Source organism: Suncus etruscus, chromosome 2 (assembly GCF_024139225.1).
Source record: "Suncus etruscus isolate mSunEtr1 chromosome 2, mSunEtr1.pri.cur, whole genome shotgun sequence".
NCBI classification, from domain to species: Eukaryota; Metazoa; Chordata; class Mammalia; order Eulipotyphla; family Soricidae; genus Suncus; species Suncus etruscus.
This window is the reverse complement of record NC_064849.1, coordinates 43,961,022-43,974,721: the sequence shown is the minus strand read 5'-3', so window position 1 is coordinate 43,974,721 and position 13,700 is coordinate 43,961,022. Positions and strand designations below refer to the sequence as shown.

The following is a 13,700-nucleotide window of genomic DNA, read 5'->3' as shown; positions in this document are numbered from 1 at the left end:
TAAACACTCTGCTACTGAACAACCAGTGGTTCCGAGATGAAATCAAAAAGGAAATCAAAACTTTCCTGGAAAAAAATATAATGAAGACACAAACTGCCAGAATCTATGGGACACAGCAAAAGCGGATCTGAGAGGAAAATTTATAGCTCTACATGCACACATCAGGAAGGAAGAAGGAGCATACCTGAATAACTTAATGACGCAGCTCAAAATATTAGAAAATGACCAACAAAAAAAGAACCAAAAATAGGGAGACAGAAGGAAATAACAAAGCTGAAAGCAGAACTCAATGAAGTGGAAAACCAAAAAACAATCCGAAAGATCAACGAAAGCAGAAGCTGGCTCTTTGAAAAAATAAACAAGATTGATAGACCATTGGCAAAACTCACAAAGAAAGAGAGAGAGAAATCTGATAACCTGTATTAGAAATGAAAAGGGGGAAGATCACGACAGAAATTGCAGAGATCTAAAGGGTAAACAGAGACTACTTTGAGAATCTTTATGCTACTAAACATGAAAACCTAGAAGAAATAGAAAAATTCTTGGACACTTATAACCTTCCACATTTAAGTAAGGAGGATGTTGCATATCTAAACACCCCCATCATTACTTAGGAAATTGAAACTGTCATCAAACATCTGCTCAAAAAGAAAAAACCAGGCCCAGAAAAATTTCCTAATAAATTTTTTCAAATCTTTCAAGAGGAGCTACTACCAATCCTAGCCAAGCTCTTCCATGAAATTGAAAAAACAGGAAAACTCCCAATTAGCTTTTATAAAAACAACATCACCTTGATACCAAAACCAAACAGAGACACTGCCAAAAAAGAAAATTACAGGCCAATATTCCTGATGAATGCAGATGCAAAGATCTTCAACAAAATCCTGGCAAATAGGATCCAATTCATCATCAAGAAGGTCATACACTACGACCAAGTAGGTTTCATCCCAGGAATGAAAGGATGGTTTAACATCCATAAATTTATCAACATCATACACAACATCAACAAGAAGAAAAATAAAAATCACATGATCATATCAATAGACGCAGAGAAAGCATTTTATAAGGTCCAACACCCATTCTTGATCAAAGCTCTCAGCAAGATGGGAATGGAAGGAACCTTTCTCAATCTAGTTGAAGCCATCTACCACAAGCCAATGGCAAATATTATACTCAGTGGAGAAAATCGAAAAGACTTTCCTCTAAATTCTGGCACAAGACAAGGCTGTTCGCTCTCACCACTCCTCTTCAACATAGTACTGGAAGTTCTTGCTATAGTGATCAGACAAGAAAAAGATATCAAGGGAATCCAGATAGGAAAGGAAGAAGTCAAGCTCTCATTGTTTGCAGACGACATGATACTCTACTTAGAAAACCCTAAAGACTCTACCGAAAAGCTTCTAGAAACAATAGATTCATATAGCAAGGTGGCAGGCTACAAAATCAACCTACAGAAATTAATGGCCTTTTTATACACCAATATTGATAGGGAAGAGATGGAACTCAGGAAGGCAATCCCATTCACATTAGTGCCACACAAACTCAAATATCTTGGAGTCAACTTGACAAAAGATGTGAAGGATCTATAAAAAGAAAACTATAAAGCCTTGCTCCAAGAAATAAGAGAGGACACATAGAAATGGAAACACATACCATGCTCATGGATTGGCAGGATTAACATCATTAAAATGGCAATACTCCCCAAAGCATTATACAGATTTAATGCGATCCCCTTAAAAAATACCCATGACATTCTTCAAAGAAGTGGATCAAACACTTATGAAGTTTATCTGGAACAAAAAACACCCTCAAATAGCTAAAGCACTCCTAGGGAAAAGGAAAATGGGAGGCATTACTTTCCCCAACTTTAAACTATACTACAAAGGAATAGTTATCAAAACAGCATGGTATTGGAATAAAGACAGACCCTCAGATGAGTGGAATAGGCTTGAGTTCTCAGAGAATGTTCCCCAGACATACAACTGCCTAATTTTTGACAAAGCAGCAAGAAATCCTAAGTGGAGCAGGGAAAATCTCTTCAACAAGTGGTGATGGCGAACTGGTTAGCCACTTGCAAAAAAGCAAACATAGACCCCCAGCTAACATCATGTATGAAGTTAAAATCCAAATGGATTAAAGACCTTGATATCAGACCTGATACCATAAGGTATATAGAACAACACATCGGTAAAACACTCCATGACACTGAGACTAAAGGCATCTTCAAGGAGGAAACTGTACTTTCCAAACAAGTGTAAGCAGAGATGAACAGATGGGAATACATTAAACTGAGAAGCTTCTGCACCTCAAAAGAAATAGTGCCCAGAATGAGTTACCCACCGAGTGGGAGAAACTATTCACCCTACACCCTTCAGATAAGGGGCTAATATCCAAAATATACAGGGCACTGACAGAACTTTACATGAAAAAAAACATCTAATCCCATAAAAAATGGCGAGAAAAAATGAACAGACACTTTGATAAAAAAAGAAATACAAATGGCCAAAAGGCACATGAAAAAATGCTCCTTGTCACTAATCATCAGGTAGATGCAAATCAAAACAATGATGTGATACCACCTCACACCACAGAGATTTGTGCACATCACAAAGAATGAAAACAATCAGTGCTGGCGGGGATGTGGAGAGAAAGGAACTCTTATTCTCTGCTGGTGGAAATGCCATCTAGTCCAACCTCTATGGAAAGCGATATGGAGATTCTTCCAAAATCTGGAAATTGCGCTCATTCAATCCAGCTATTCCACTCTTAGGGATATACTCTAAGAACACAAGAATACAATAGAAAAACCCCTTCCTCACACCTATATTTATTGCTGCACTATTCACAATAGCCAGGCTCTGGAAACAACCAAGATGACGTACAACAGATGTATGACTAAAGAAACTGTGGTATATATACACAATGGAATATTATGCAGCCATCCGGAGAGATAAAGTCATGAAATTTTTCTATACATGGATGTACATGGAATCTATCATGCTGAGTGAAATAAGTCAGAGGGAAAGAGAGACACACACACAGAATAGTCTCACTCATGTATGGGTTTTAAGAAAAATAAAAGTCATTTTTGTAACAATCCTCAGAGACAATGAGAGGAGGGCTAGAACACCAGCTTACTCCATGAAGCTCACCACAAAGAGTGGTGAGTACAGCTATAGAAATAACTACACAGAGAACTCCCATAATCATGTGAATGAATGAGGGAACTGGAAAGCCTGTCTGGAGTACAGGTGGGGGTGGGATGGGATGGAGGGAGATTGGGGACCTTGGTGGTGGGAATATTGCACTGGTGAAGGGGGTGTTCTTTACATGACTGAAACCTAATCACAATCATTTTTGTAATCAAGATGTTCAAATAAAAAAGAAAAAAATCTAAAAAAAAGAAAAAAAAAGAAAAGTCTTATCGGGCCCAGAGCGATAGCACAGCAGTGTTTGCCTTGCAAGCAGCTGATCCAGGACCTAAGTAGTTGGTTGAAATTCCAATGTCCCTTATGGTCCCTCATGCCTGCCAGGAGCTATTTCTGAGCAGACAGCCAGGAGTAAGCTCTGAGCACTGCCAGGTGTGGCCCAAAGACCAAAATAAATAAATAAATAAATAAAAATAAAAAGCTTACATTACTCATCATTCAAGAAAAAAATAATATAATTTTGAGGAGTTTTATTAAGTAGTATGTAAACTACCTATATTCTATGTAAAAGTTGAACTATTCAGTTGTTTTTATGGTTTTAATATTAACATATATAATTGAATAACACTCATTAACCTCACTTTGATATTTTTATCATTCATAAAGTACTCAAAGTAGAAAAGTCCATAATAATCTCATATTAGCTCAAATTCAGTTTATGTTATTAAGTATAGCAAAGAGAAATCAAGCAATTCTTATTAGTTGAAATTGCAGATAAACAACTTTATTTTATGAGTGGCAGTGAGAGAATTTGGCAGAATGAGATGAATTTGAGAATTGAATTATTCGTTAGTAATACCTTACTTAAATTTTAATCACACTATATTTTTGAAAAATAATCATGTAACAAAGTAATCAGTTTAAAATATATTTCCTGAGAAAGAGAATGCTTTATTTTAATAAGTTATTTATTCTAAAAATAGTGGTATCGGGGCCGGCGAGGTGGCGCTAGAGGTAAGGTGTGTGCCTTGGAAGTGCTAGTCAAGGAAGGACAGCATTTAGATCCCCCGGCGTCCCAAATGGTCCCCCCAAGCCAGGAGCAATTTCTGAGCGCTTAGTCAGAAGTAACCCCTGAGCATCAAATGGGTGTGGCCCGAAAACAAACAAACAAAATAATAAAAATAAAAATAGTGGTACTTAACAGTCAATATTACCATAGAAACTATGCTTATTATAATTAGAATGTTTTTATATTTTCCCATTATTTTATTATCTATTTATTAATTTTTCTCTTAAAATATAAAATAGGCTTTTGAAATAAGATATTGTTTGGTGAACTTTTTTTAAAATATGAAACACTTCACGAATTTGCGTGTCATCCTTGTGCAGGGGCCATGCTTGGTGAACTTTTTTTTTTTTCATTAAAAAACGTTTAGTTCATTTTCGTTTTGGTTTAGGGTCTGCTTGGTATTAAAACCGAGAAGAAAAAGTCTTGCCTTGGATAAAAGCTCAAGCCAAAACTAAAGCACAGAAACTGTGTAGTCTGTCATTCTTACCCACAATAGCACCAGTAGTACAATAGGACACCATACACTTTTTTATAGACAGAGTAGAAAGGGGAAACCATATACACAGAAATAAGATCTTATCTTCTAGGGATAAGAACTTATACTTTTTATAACACAGGGACGCTTCCCACCCTGAACATATGCCATGTGGACACAACTCAGTCTCCATGAGATTGGACAATGTTCATCCAACCCCAAACGTCAGATCCCAGACTTAGAACTGATACAGTTCCCTGCAACACCACCAGGAACCAAACTCTATTGGGAAATTTCTAACACTACTCTGGCACCAACTTGCACCAGTTCTGATATGACATCCCAACAAGGAAACAACAATTTGGACAAACAGGTTGTCCTATCACATCACCTAATGGTAAGAGGAAATCAGAAGACATGTCGTCCTTTGATCTGTGCAAAAACAAGAGCGCTAACTACAGAAGACTGACTTGACAACTATGACTAGGCAGAACTTATCCTGTGACAAATAAGAAAACCCTACTCTAGGCTGTAGCTTAGGACTTGTAAAAAAAACAAAACAAAAACAAAAACAAGATCTTTAATTACAGAGGCTAGACTTTGACAATGGAGACTGAGCAGAACTTTTGGAACCATAATGAAGATTTCATACTAGGCTTCAGCCTAGGATCTGAGTAAAAACCAAGAGCACTTATTACAGAAGACTGATTACAACAACAGTGATGGAACAGAACTTCTAGAACCATAAAGACTCTATCCTAGACCTTGTCCTATGACCTGTGCAAATACCAAGATTTCTAGCTACAGTCGCCTAATTTTAGCATCGACAACTGAGAGGTAAGTTTCATGGCACCACATAAAAGACCTTGGGGTATGGTAATGGGCATGTATGGAGCCTGTAGTTGTTCCATGACAGTATTCTTCAAGGGTGGAGAAACCCTGAATCTCTTAGGCCAAGGGAATTCCCTTTCTTACTTCTCCAATACTTACTGTTCCTATGCAAAAAAAAAAAAAAAGGGGGGGGGGGTGGGAGCACAAAACCTTGCCACACTAGCACTCCTTTTTTTTTTCCTTCTATTTTCTTTTCTCTTATTCTTTTTTACTTTTCCTCTTTTTTATTCCTCTTTCTTTCCTTTCTTTTCTTTCTTTTTCACTCCTGTGGTTATTATTTGGTTATTTTTTTTTTGCTGCTGGGAGCTTTTTATTTTTTTGGTAGTTGCTATCTTTTTTTTTTTTTTTTTTTTTTTTTTTTTGGTAAAAACTGTTGGGTTTTTTCCTTTCTTTTTATTTTTCTGTCTTCTTCCAGAAGAACCACACAACTTGAATCATCTTGTTCTGCCTCATGAATTGAGGGGGGAAATAAAAATGAATGGTACCAGGACCAGCTGTATGAACATCAAGTGGAATTAAAAATTGACCCGACTTAAACATCAAACCTAAAGCGAACAGCAGAATTGATACCCTATCTACAACAAGCTATACACAGAGGGCAACAGTTTCACTAGCACTCTGTGGAACAAAAAGGTGAAATTGGGACACATGCTAGGGAAAGGTGTGGAGGGGGACAACCCTGGTGGTGGAAATGGCCCTGATTCATTGTCACTATGTACCTTAAATACTACTGTGAAAGATTTGTTATTCACTATTTGGTCACAATAAAAATTAAAACAAACAAAAAAAACCTGTTTTGTTCAAAATTCAAGAGGTCTGATTTTGACAATTACAACTGAGCAGAATTTCTGGAACCATAAGGAAAGACTATACCCTAGGTTTCATCCTAGGATCTGTGCAAAAACCAAGATTACTAATTATAGAAAACTGACTACGATAATCATAACAGAGCAGAACTTCTAGAACCATAAAGACTCTATCCTAGACTTTGTCCTATGATCTGTGCAAATACCAAGATAACCAATTACAGAGGACTGCTTTTGTCAGCCACAATTGAGAAGAACGATTCTTGGCACCATAAAAAAAAAAACACTGGAGTTCAATAATGAGCATGCCAGAGCCTATAATTGTTCCCATGACAATATGCTTCAAGGATGGAGAAACTCTATCTCTGAGGCCAAGGTAATTCCCTTTCTAATTTCCCCAATACTTACTGTGCCTATACCAAAAAAAAAAAAAAAAAAAAAAAAAAAAAAAAAAAAAAAAAAAAAAACAAAAAAAAAAAACAAAAAAACCTTGCCTATTCCTCCTTCCCTTTTTTCTTTGTTGTTGTTGCTGTTTAGTAGGTATTTATTGTGGCTGTTGTGTATTTTGTTGTTACTTCTTTTTCTTTTTTCCCCCTTTCTTCTTTTAAATTGATTTTGATAGTTCCTAGACAGACTCCTCCTAGCCTTCTTTCCCCCAACAGAACCACAGAACTTGGTTATCTTGTTCTGCTTCATAAATTAAGGGGAATAAAAAGAAGTGGATAGTATTAGGAGCAAACAGTCACATGAACATTGAGTGAAACTAAATAATGATCAGGTCTAAATACCAAGCCCAAAATCAATGACAACAGAATAAAAATCTACAAGTTATATACAAAGGGGACCTGTTATACTAGCAGTCCAGGGGCTTAGTGGGGAGGTATAGGATGCATGCTGGGAACAAAGATGGAGGGAAGACAACACTGGGGGTGGCTCTAATTTACTGTCACTATGCACCTTATATATAACTGTGAAAGACTTGTTAAAAAATACTTCAGATCTGTGCTGTCTTAGTGCAAATAAAATAGAATTGAAATAAAAAAATAAAATTAAACTTTAATGGGAAAACTAAAAATCCTGGATGTTATCAAGGAAGTCTGGGGTGGGTTAGTGGTGGTATGAGATATATATTCTGGGAACATTGTTGAAGAAGTTTGATACTAGTGGTGAGATTGGTGCTGAAACACTGTCTAAAACTTAACTATGAATAACTCTGTAAATCACAACTTAAATAAAAGAAAAAACAAGAAAAAATGTTTTCTTCAAAAATTGACTTTAATATGGAATAAAAATTTTAGTAAATCAATAATAAAGAAGATTATCCTATTATTTGGCACATTTATGTAGCATAGTTATTAAATAAAATATCAATATTAAAATATTTCAATTGATGTTAATATCAATAAGTTTAATTTAGAGGGATTAGGCTACTCCCATCAGTACTCAGGGATTATTACTTGCTCTGCTCTCAGAAATCACCTTTATAGGCTTGGGGGACCATATGGTATATAGGGAATTAAATCTGGTTCAATATGAGTTGGCCATGTGCAAGGCAAACACCCTATCTGTGTTATTTATCTGGTCCATAAATTTACTTTTAATAGCCTTATTTGTTTTCTGAAATCTAATTTATAGATGCTAAAATGTAGTCTAATGTTTACCATAAATGATTATTCTTTACTGAAACTGAAAAGTCACATTTATAATGTCGTTTACAAATTTTTCTCTAGCTTATTTTATTAGTTTTAATAATACATTGTTGAAATTGGCATATTTGTACTTTACATAGCTATAGGCAAAAAACAGAGATTGAGCTATTCTTTACAGCAGGATCATTGCCTTTTAATAAATGTCATATTCTTTTTATTACAGTATAATCCTTTTCTCATCAAAAACAGAAGTTCTTCTGTGTGGCCGCTTACCACACCAAGGACTGATAAAGCTAGAGAGATTTTCACCACTTTTAGACAGTAATCTCAGGATTGTCTGAGTGTGAGCATGCCTTTTGGATAGTCTACTGATCAAAGTTAAGGTTAACTTGTGATGGAATTGTTACAGTTTATACTCAGGAGAACATTTCCAGCAGTACTCAAGGATATTTGAAGCAGTATCTCTTTACTTGAAGTTAAATAAGGTTTATTAGCCACAATGAATAAACCAACTCATAATATAAAAGAACTTTTCCTCCTCCTATTGCAAAATTTTCAAACAAATATTTCTGTATGTATAAACTATTTTATTCACTATGGAAATATGTGTATATTCAATAAGTCTATTGTAGTCATGGCATATTCTCTATATATGATGACATTAATGATTTAGAAAAGCTTTGGACTCCATTCAATTTTATGCCTAAAAAACTATAAATGTAGTGTTTCTCCTGAAAAAATAAATATTTTTGAGAATGTAGATGAAATAACAATCTTATATTATTCTCTGAATCTATTATTTAAAACATAAAGGCTGGGTTCATGAACTTCAAAGGAATGAAAATGTTACTGAATGAGTAATAAGCTAGCATTTGTTCGGAATAGGTGGCAATCTTCTTGTAAATCAACACAAATGTTAGTTGGTTACTCATTCAGTCAACACTTATTTGAATCCTATTTCACTCCTGTAATATCAAATGATGATATTTGACAGTTGACAAGAGCAAAGTAGTTTTCATTTTGCAGTCACAATTAAATGCTCCCTGGCACACTTGACCTTTCTAAAGTAAATTGAAAGTAAAAAGCCTTATTAGTTACATCTCCAAGTCTATTATCTCATAAATTTTTTTTTCCAATAGCAACAACAAAATGGAAGATGTAAGAAAACAAAAGGAAAAACACACTGGTGTTGAGAGTAGAGCACAGGGATAATATAAAGCTGTGTGAAAGTCATAATCAAGGACCACATATATAGTAAGGAGGTAAAGCACTTACTTTACATATACCTGAATCCAGTTCAACATCTCTACCATATGTGTATGGCCCTCAAATTATGACCAGGAGTGACCCCAGAGACAAAATAAGCCCTGAGCATCACTAACGTGTCCCAAATTCTTCTACATAAAAATATAAGAGTAAATAAATAAATAAAATTATACAGTCTGATAAATCTTTAAGACTTAATTAGTACTTAGAATAATAAAAACTTAATTAAAAAGACAGTATACAGAGCAGTAATATCCGACCTCCCTCTGCCAATGTTCTCAGAGTGCATCCCATGACACCTTCCCTGTCCTCCCCAGTCTTCCAGTGTAAGAGGCCCATTTTAAGTTTTGATTGTTAAAGTTTGGATCAAATGATTTTATTGTTGTTGAATTTGGCTTGGATATCTAATTCTGTCCTCTGTTTTTTATCACCATCAATGAGCCTGAGACCTCTAGGTCCCTCGCCCCCATTGTTTTATAGTTGTGTTTCTCCTCTTCAACCTTATTTCTTTCCTTTTTCATGTTATACTCTGGGGCCAGTGTTTGAAACAACTCTCATTTAAACCATTGAATTTCTTCATGTAGTTATTTTTATATACAACATGTAAGTGATATTAATCTGTATTTATTCTTCTTCTTCAGGCTTCCTTTATTTAACATAATATACTTCAGATTTGGGACATTGGTGGGGGGAATGTTGCACTGGTGAAGGGGTGTTCTTTACATGTCTGAAACCTAATCACAATCATTTATGTAATCAAGATGTTTAAATAAAGATAAAATGGGAACAAAAAAAGAATATATGGTACGTTCCAATTTAGACCCTAGGTGATTAGACACCGACCATCCATTCTTGAACCCTGGATCCCAGACATAGAAATGACACAGTTCTCCACAACAGCTCCAGGAACCAAATCCCCTCTGGGACATTCTTAATACTGTTCTGGCACCAACATGTGCCAGTTCTAATATGATATCCTGACAACAAGGAAATGGGAACAACTTGATCTAAGAGCAGGTTGTCTTACCTTACCATATAATGATAAAATAAAATCAGAAGACTTGTCACCCTTTGATCTGTGCAAAAGCCAAGATCGTTATCTAAAGATGACTGACTGTGACAACCATGACTGGACAGAACGTGTCCTGGGACCAATAAAAAAGCCCAAGTCTAAGTTTTGGTCTACGATCTGTACAACAACCAAGATTTCTAATTCCAGAGGTCTCACTGAAACAACTGCAACTGAACGGGTCTTCTGGAAACATAATGAAAGACTCTATCCCTGGCTCCATACTAGGATCAGTGCAATGACCAAGACCACCAACTACAGAATATAGATTAAAACGACAGTGAAGGAACAGAACTTCTAGAACCACAAAGAGGGGCCGGCGAGGTGGCGCTAGAGGTAAGGTGTCTGCCTTGCAAGTGCTAGCCAAGGATCAGGACCACGGTTCGATCCCCTGGTGTCCCATATGGTCCCCCCAAGCCAGGGGCAATTTCTGAGCGCTTGGCCAGGAATAACCCCTGAGCACCAAACGGGTGTGGCCTCAAAATAAAAAAAAAAAAAACACACTAGAACCACAAAGAAAGACTTCATCATGAAATCCATTCCTTGACCTGCGCAGATACCAAGATCTCTAGATACAGAGGTCTGATTTTATCACTCATGACGGAGCAGAAGTCTTTCATACATCACAAAGGCACCGAGGAGAGATTAAATGAACATGCAAGGAGCCTATAGTTAATTCCATGACAGTATACTTCAAGGGTGGAGAAACCCTGTATCTCTTAGGCCAAGGGAATTCCCTTTCTAATATCCCCAATATTTATTGTGCCTATGCAGGAAAAAATCTTTTTTATTTATTTATTTGTTTATTTTTTTGATTTCTTTGTTTGGGTTTGGATATTGAAGTTGTTGACTCACTTTTTTCTTATTTTTCCTTTTTGCGCTCTGTTATGTTTTTATTTCAGGACTGTGGTTATTATGTGGTGCTTGTCTTTATTGCTGTAGTGCTCACTGGATTTTTTTTTATTTGATATATTCTTTTGTACTGTTGTGGTGTTTCACTTCCTTTTTCCCTTTCCTTTCTCAAACTGAGGTTGAGAGCCTCTAAAAGGACTCCGCCCATTTTCAACTTATTTTTTACCAGATTTTATTGCTTTTCTTTTCTTCAAAAAAAAAAAAAACCACATAACTTGAACTATCTAGTTCCACCTCTCAAATAGAGGTGAAAATAATGAAGAGTACCAGGACAAACAGTTGTATGATCACTAAATAGTAAGCTAGACATAGAGGGGACCACTTATACTAGCAGCCTGGAGGGTGAGGGTGGGAGATATGGGATGCAAGATGGGAATGGAGGTGGAGGGGGGACAACTTTGGTGATGGGAATTCCCCTGATTCAATGTTAATATGTTCCTAAAATATTACTTGAAAGATATGTAAGCCATTTTGGTCAAAATAATAATTATAAAGAAAAAGAATATGTGGTACGTCAATAATCAGTTAAAATATTTTCAGATTGAAGAAATAGTACATAAATTAAGGCACTTAACTTGCATGTAGCTATTGAACTTGCTTGTTCAATCTCTGGCTCCCCTTCAGTTACATTTCCTCAAGCAATACCAAAAGTGATCCTTGATCAAAGAGCCAGAAGCAAGTCCTTAAAATCTTAGTGTAACTCCAAAAGCTATATTTATAGTTCTATAATACATGCCAGAAAAAGAAATTTTATTATTAATTTATGAATTATATTTTCCAATTAATTTAAGAGCCAATTTATTAAAAATAGGCCAAATAATAAGCATACATTTTACAAGACTGGCACATATTGCTAATAGCACAAAGAGAATACTCAACATTATTAGTAAGTAGAAAATTAAGACAACAATGACAAATAATTTCATTAACATTACATGAATGGTGAAAGATAAAAGACTAAATATAACATTCTGGAGCACTGGAGCTCTCATACATAACTGGTGTAAATGTAACATGATAAAATTAGTTCATAAAACATGTAGCCAACTTCTCAAAAGCTAAAACATTAAAGTCAACCCTTCTATTCCTGGCATTTGTCAAAAAGAAATAACATATGTTCACATTAAATCTTATCTATAAATACTTATATTTACCTCATTTATAGTAGAGAAAACTGAAAATTAACAAAATCTTATTATACACATAATATGTTATATTCACATAATAGAATATTTCTCAAAAATTGTTTCTTAGAATATAATATATGGATGAATCTCACAACTTATTTCTATGTGAAATAAACAAAAATAGAATACATGTTTACATGAATTCACATTTAAAATTTTCTGTAAGCTTGGTAGAGAATAATAGTGGTTGCCTCAAAAAGAAGACTAAATGAGAAATAAAATTGCAAGGGTACAAGGAATACTGTGAGTAGAGGAAAATGCTTGATATGTTGATTGAGAGGATACTTTAACAACATTTTAAAAACTTAATTTTCGGGGCGGAGAGATAGCATGAAGGTAAAGCGTTTGCCTTGCATGCAGGACAGTGGTTTGAATCCTGGCATTCCATATAGTCCCTGAAGCCTGCCAAGAGATATTTCTGAGCATAGAGCCAGGAGTAACCCCTGAGCGCTGTTGGGTGTGACCCAAAACAAAACAAAATGAAAAAAACTTAATTTTCTACTCTGGAATGTATTTTCACCAATATTATATGCTAAAATTGTTACAAAATTATATACTTAGGTCAGTTCACTAATTTCAAATGTCTACATTATCTATAAATATAAGTATGCCAAAAATATATTGCTTCCTGTGTTAATGTGAGATGTTGGAGAATATCTTCTTTCATCTGAATATGTAGTTGACAAATCAGTTTTTTATGGAAAGAAAAAAAAGTTGGCAAAGTCTGAGAATTGAAGAATTTAGATGTGTTAGCTTCATGGGTGCTAGGCAAGGGTGTTTCTTGTTAGACAGGATCCATTTATCTTATTAGCATAATAAATCTAGCAGAAAAATCACTTGAATAATCTAATTTTGAAATATTATAGTGTCATCTCTATATCATGAAATTTTAACTGTTAAATTAATTCCACTCTATCACCTTTGCACCGAATTTTATTAAAATATATCTCTCAATACATTAGCACTTACTTTATCACAAAGACTTTATATATACTATAATTACTGCTTTTGGCGGTAATATAATAATAAAGGTATAAAATTGATGGAGTTAGAACAATTAGTGATCAAGAAGCTGAAAATAAACTATTAATTTTACACTTAAGACATTAAAGAAAAAGTTCTTTCTCAATTTGTGACTCTAAGAAGAATAGAGTTATAAATTCTAAAACAAAATGATCTGTATTAGAACACCACCTTTCTACCTCATCTGTTTGACCATAAACAATT

General features: G+C 35.0%; 1 pseudogene; it reads right to left on the bottom strand.

Moving 5' to 3' along the window:
- Positions 1 to 4,493: 4,493 nt before the first annotated feature.
- On the bottom strand, positions 4,494 to 4,591 carry LOC126002395 (uncharacterized; annotated as a pseudogene).
- Between the last annotated feature and the right edge of the window lie 9,109 nt (positions 4,592 to 13,700).